Below are 6918 nucleotides of genomic sequence, written 5' to 3' on the forward strand. Positions count from 1 at the left end.
TTACTTAAATAATTTCCAATCTTGGGATATCTGGATTATAAACAATCACATGCTATTATGAGTAATGCTGTAATGAATATTGTTGTGCCTGAATCTTGGGTTAAAATAAATTTCTAGAAAGTGCAATAACTCAGTTACCAGGATGAAGGAAAGTAGGAGATTGGGATTTTGCAGAGTGTGGGGCTGATCTATAGACCTAAGCTGCTCAGGTGAACTTGGGTGCAGTCCAAGGATGGAGGGAGAGGAGGAGAGCTGCTTAACTAGAAACCAAAATGGAGGCATGGCTCTCTGCAGGTGGGCTCAACCTGTAAGACTGCAAATCTGCATAGCTGGCCAAATAAACATTTTTATGTAATCCCCTGACTTGAATTTGTTGCAAGTGTTCATTGTCAGATGACAGTACCTGCTGATCATGCATGATTGCAGCAGTGCTCAATCCAACATTATGAATATTTGCCAAAGGAGGCAAACAAGAGTCAGCTGGGCACCTCCTAGGCACCAGGCTCAGTGCTCAGCACAGTATGTTAGTTCTTCATAGCAGGCACTTTAGAGATGAGGTGACTCAACAAGGTTGAGTAATTTCTGAAGACTCAAGAGCCCATGCATGCTCTCCTAGCCCAAGAAAAGAGATATTAGAACCAAACACTCTTGTGAGGATTTCTGATAGATCTGGCTACATACCTAGATCATGACACATAATACCTGCCACCCATAGTTCATTTAATTTATTTCCCTCTGTAGACCATCTTTGATCCAAATACCCTTATCATGTAGTAGACACTCAACAAATATTTATTAAATATTTAGCAAAAGACAAGTTGAGTATCCTGTGTAGGAAAATTCCTGAAATTTTGGTAGAGAAAACTAACATTATGATGGAATCCCAACATTGGAAGCATTATTTCCTGAGCTGTAACCTTTCTTTGATACGTTGTTAGGTTCATTTGTTTTATTTTGCATTTGATTTTAAAGGCTGCTTTTTAAAAAAAATAATTAGAATTTAATTTGTTTTATATGGATGTAAAACAGTTACATGTTTCTGTTTCTATGGATTTGCCTATTCTGGACATTTGGGAATATACAATATGTGGCTTTTGTGTCTGGTTTCTTTCACTTAGCACGATGTAGTCAAGCTTACAGATAAGATGTTTTTAGAGAAGTCTGGATGATATCTCCGTCCTTCCACCCTGATCCTTCTCCCCCTCTATAGGTAAACATTTAAAAGGTTTTATGACTTATACTCTGATTTTCAAAACTATAACCAAATATGAGTATATATTTGTACCCTCCTCTTGCCTTCTCAGATAAATGGCAGCATCACTACATATTGCATATCACTACATATTATGCCTTTTTTTTTTAAATATATTTTATTGATTTTTTACAGAGAGAAAGGGAGAGAAATAGAGAGTTAGAAACATCGATGCGAGAGAAACATCAATCAGCTGCCTCCTGCACACTCCCTACTGGGTATGTGCCCGCAACCAAGGTACATGCCCTTGACCAGAATTGAACCTGGGACCCTTGAGTCCACAGGCCGACGCTCTATCCACTGAGCCAAACCGGTTAGGGCTATTATGCCTTTTTTTAAAAAAAAAATTTAACTATATACAGTATATGGGAGAGATATTCATAGTTAAATGATCATACCAAGAATGATGAGATAGACTCACATATATGAACATGGAACTAAGCTGTAACATTTCAGAGGAAAAGATATTGTGGAGAGTGGTTTTCTCTCCTACTCAAATACCCAAGGACAGACTGTTCTGTGAGCTTGTGCTAAGGAAGCCGAAATCTCATATGAGCGGGAACCAGTATTTCAGTTTTCTCTTATTTTTATTTGATTACACGTTCTTTTATAGGCTGATCCTCAAGTTTGTCTCCCAAATTAAATAGCTGTAAATGTTTCTCACTTCTTGGAGACCATCCAGTATGGCTTTTTAAAAAGCAATCATCACCACTGGAGCTAGCCTGCATTTCTAAGACATGACCATTTTCAGTATCTATAGAGCTGAAGGAGGAAAAATATGTAAATAAAATTCCTTTATGCACATGCTTCCTGCAACTCTTGTTGCCAGCCAAATTCTTGTAAATCATCATAAACAGATGCTACTGAAATAAACGACTACGGAAAATTATGGAGATAGATTCTATTTATCTTATTTTTCAGCATTGGGGAGGGAGTAAAGGATATTAACTAAATTTTATCTGTCTGCATGATGATTAGGGCCGACACCAGGAACTCTATTAATTGATGTCAGTAAGGCAAGATGCGGGACTTGAGAACTAGGGAGCTGCTCCTGGTAAGGCAGAGTTTCTATGGCAACTTGGTTTGCTTTACCAAAGAACTGGGTTTTGAAAATAACCCAATGTCAGGTTTGCTGGGTCTTTGCCAACTGTTTAGCCTTTTGTTACTTTGTTTAACCTAAAGAAATTGAAGTAAAATTCATATAACATAAAATTTACCATATGTACAATCCGGTGGTTTCCAGTACATTCACCAAGTTGTGTAACCACTGCCAGCCACTATGTAGCTCCAGAACATTTTCAGCCCCCCCCCCAAAAGAAACTGGGTACTCCACTCTCTCCTCCTCAGCCCTGGGAAACTCATCTGCTTTCTGTTTCTGTGGATTTGCCTATTCTGGACATTTGGGAACATACAATATGTGGCTTTTTGTGTCTGGGTTAGCATAATGTTTTCAAGGTTCATCCTTGTAGTAAGTATCAGTACTTCATTTCTTTTTATGGCCAGATAATATTTGTTTATGGATATACCACCATTTACCCATCATCAGTTGATGGATATTTTGTTTGTTTTCACCTCGGCTATTATGCATAATGCTGATATGAACATTTGTTTACATGTCTTTGTTTGAATACCTGGTTTTGATTCTGTTATCTTATACCTAGGAGTGGAATTGCTGGGTCATGTAGTAACTTTTTCATTGTTTGGGTAACTGCCAGATTGTCTTTTCACTAGCTTGAGCCTCTTCTTTGATACCCAAAAGTTTATTTTAATAGAGACTAATTTATCTATTTTGTTGTTGTTGTTGCTTTTGGTGTTATATCCAAGAATCCATGAAGATTTATGCCTATGTTTTTCTTCTAAGATTATTATAGTTTTAACTATTACAGTTAGGTCAGTGGTTCATTTTTAGTTATTTTTTGTATATGGTGTAAGGGTAAGGATCCAGCCTCATTCATGTGTATATGAATATCCAATTGTCCCAGCACCATTTGTTGAAAAGACTATCTTTTTCCCCATTGAATGATCTTGGCAACTTTATTGAAAATCAGTTATTCATAACGTGTGGGTGTATTTGTGGACTCTCAATTCTGTTCCATTGATCTTTATGTCTATCCTTATGACAATACTTCAATGTTTTGATTATTACACTGTTTTGTAATAAATTGTGAAATTGGGAAGTGTGATCCCTCCAACTTTCTTCTTTTTCAAGATTATTTTGACTATTCAGTGCCCTTTGAAATTCCACATGAATTTTAGGATCAGCTTATCCATTTCTGCAAAATGGAAGTTGGAATTTTGATAAGAATTGCAATGAATATGTACTTCAATTTGGGAAGTATTGACATATTAACAATATTGTCTTTTAATCCATGAATATGGGATGTCTTTCCATTTACTTAGGTTTTTAATCCCTTTTAACAATGTTTTATAGTTTTTAGTGTACAAGTCTTACATCTCCCTGGTTAAATTTATCCTTCCCAAATTATTTTTTTTAACATATTTTTATTATTTCAGGGAGGAATGGAGAGGGAGAGAGAGATAGAAACATCAATGATGAGAGAGAATCATTGATTAGCTGCCTCCTGCACGCCCCCTACTAGGGATCAAGCCCACAACCTGGGCATGTGCCCTGACCGGGAATTGAACCATGACCTCCTGGTTCATAGGTTGATGCTCAACCACTGAGCTATACTGGCTGGGCTCTCCCCCTGGCCCCAAATTATTTTTTATGATCTTGTAACTGAAATGATTTTAATTTATTTTTCAGATTGTTTGTTGCTTATATATGGAAATACAACTCATTTTTGTATATTAAAGTTACCATTATTTTTAAGGAAACTGTTTTCCTATCAGTGAATCCTTGAGAACTATTTCTAATTCTTTGGGTTTAACAGTCACTTTCTGATCCCCAGTCTTTCCAAATGCAGCTAGCGGATATTACCACCCTCCGGCGTCTTACCCTAAGCATTTCAACACTTCCTTATTAAGAAGAAGTTCCTACTCTTAAATTAAACATAGTTAATAATCCATCTGAAAATGCTGACTGAATTTAATTAAAAAAATAAAAAATAATAATAAAGAAATAATAAAAAAATGCTGACTGAAATGTTGGGGAGGAGACTGGAGATGGGAAATAAGCTTACATTCATTATTTTAAAATATATTCTGATGTATTTTATTTATTTTTTGTTTGATATATTTTGATGGTTATAAAATATCTTTTGATTTCTTATTAGATAAAAGTGCAATTTCATAATTAAAATCACTCATAATCCTTCCACTCATAGGTAACCACAGTTAAGAACTGGGTTACTCATTAGTGCTAAACATGAGTATTGTTAATATTGCTAAGACCATACTTTCCATATAACTTTAATCTTTCTTTTTTTTAAATATCTAAATGATAATGATTCATTGTTAGAAAACATCAATTTAAATACACTACAAAAATAAGAAATAATAGTAATTTCTTTACATTTATTTGGGACAGCCACCTTTGGCATGTCTTTTTTTAAAAAAATATTTTTATTGATTTTAAAGAGAGAGGAAGAGAAGGAGAGAGAGCGAGAAAAATATCAACATGAGAGAGAAACATGAATCAGCAGCCTCCATCCTCCACTTATCCCCACCAGGGATTGAACCTGGAACCTGGGTGGTGACCTTTCGGTGCATGGGATGATGATGCTCAACCAACTGAGCCACACTGACCGCGGCTGGCATGTCTTTTCTTTTTAAAAATTAAAGTAACATGTGCATTTGGTTAAAACAATCAAATAGTTCTGAAGGATTCATAATCAAAGCAACAATGCCTTTCCCCACTTCTCCAGGGAACAACCCCTTTAACTTAAGTTTTTATAACTTTTGAGGGATAATTTCTATATCTCAAATAATTTCTTTCCTGACATTTCTTGATTTATTAACTTTATTTATCAACACTATCCTTTGACCTCCAGACCTCTTCCCCCTCTTCCTCATCATCCCTCCAGGCCTGACCAGAATAAGCACATTGGCCTCAGGTATTAAGAGCAACTAGAATTTCCTCAGCACTTACTGTGTGCCAGGCACTCTGCTCTGAAGTTGCCATTTTAACCCTTGTAACAACCACATGAGTCCGTTTACATTACTCTAATTTGCCAATGAGGAAACAGGTTCAAAGAGGTTAAGAAACTTGTCCAAGTCAAGCATTTCCTTTTGCCACAACACTATTTCTGGTCCCACTCACTCTTCCAGAACACTGCCATTCCCCCTAGGCGTGGAGTTTAGTTCCTTTTCCCTGGAACCAGGGAAGCCTCTGTGCCTGCCTCGGCGAATAGAATGCTGTGGCAATATTGTCGCTGCATCACTCACAAGGCTGGGTTTTCAAAGGTGGAACAGCTTCTTACTGTGGCTTCTCGCCCTCAGAATCCAACCCCCTGTTGTGAGGAAGCCCAGGCTCCATGAAGCGGCCACATGTAAATTTTCTGGCTAATGGTGCCAACTTAGGTCCGAGACAATAGCTGGTATCAATCACCAGACGTGTGAAAACAAGCCGCCAGGTGATTCTAGATTCCAGCTGTAGAGTCAGTCATTCTTCCAGTCTCCCAGATGAGGCCCAGACAGTTTACAACAGAGACAAATCGCCTCCATTATGCCCTGTCCAAGTTCCTGACCCCCAGAATCCATGAATGTAATAGAGTTGTTTTATGCCCCTACGTTTTAAGGTAATTTGATACACAGTGGTAGATCACCAGAACATCAAGGCATATACAGGGGTGGGCAAATGTAGATTTGCAGTTTCATTTAGCTCAGTGGATAGAGCATTGGCCCATGGACTGAAGGGTTCCGGGTTTAATTCCAGTCAAGGGCATGCACCTCCGTGGCAGGCTTGATCCCTGGCCCCACCGTTGGGTTGCGTGTGTGGGAGGTAACCAATCAATGTGTCTCTCTCACATGGATGTTTCTCTTTCTCTCTCCCTCCCTTCCACTCTCTCTAAAAATCAATTTAAAAGTATCCTAGGGCCCTAACCGGTTTGGCTTAGTGGATAGAGCGTCGGCCTGCAGACTGAAGGGTCCTGGGTTCGATTCCGGTCAAGGGCATGTACCTTGGTTGCGGGCACATCCCCAGTAGGCGACTCATTGATGTTTCTCTCTCATCCATATTTCTGACTCTATGCCTCTCCCTTCCTCTCTGTAAAAAATCAATAAAATATATTTTTTAAAAAAGTATCCTAGGGTGAGGATTAAAAAGAAAAAAACACATGCAGGTTATGATTATTACAATAACTTTATTAACTCCGTGTTTTGCATACTCATAACAGTAAGTCTACTTTTGCTTACCCCTGTGCATCTGGTAAGTGACAGACTTTGGGTTTGAACTTAGCTCTGTCTACCTCCAGAATCTCTGCTTTTAGCCACTAGGTTCCAGTCTGTGAAGACACTGTGTTAGTTTGCTAGGGCTGCCATAACGAAGTACCACAGACTGGGTGGTTTAGACAACAGAAATGTATTTTCTCACAATTCCGGAAACTAGAAGTCTGACATCAAAGAGTTGGCAGGGCTGATTTCTTCTGAGGCCTCTGACCTTGACTTGTAGATGGCTGTCTTCTCACCGTGTCTTCACCTGGTCTTCCCTTTGGGCCTCCCTGTGTCCTAATCTCTCTCTCTCCCCCCCCCCCCCCCCCCCCCCC

This window comes from Myotis brandtii, unplaced genomic scaffold (genome assembly GCF_000412655.1).
Source record: "Myotis brandtii unplaced genomic scaffold, ASM41265v1 scaffold112, whole genome shotgun sequence".
Lineage (NCBI taxonomy): Eukaryota > Metazoa > Chordata > Mammalia > Chiroptera > Vespertilionidae > Myotis > Myotis brandtii.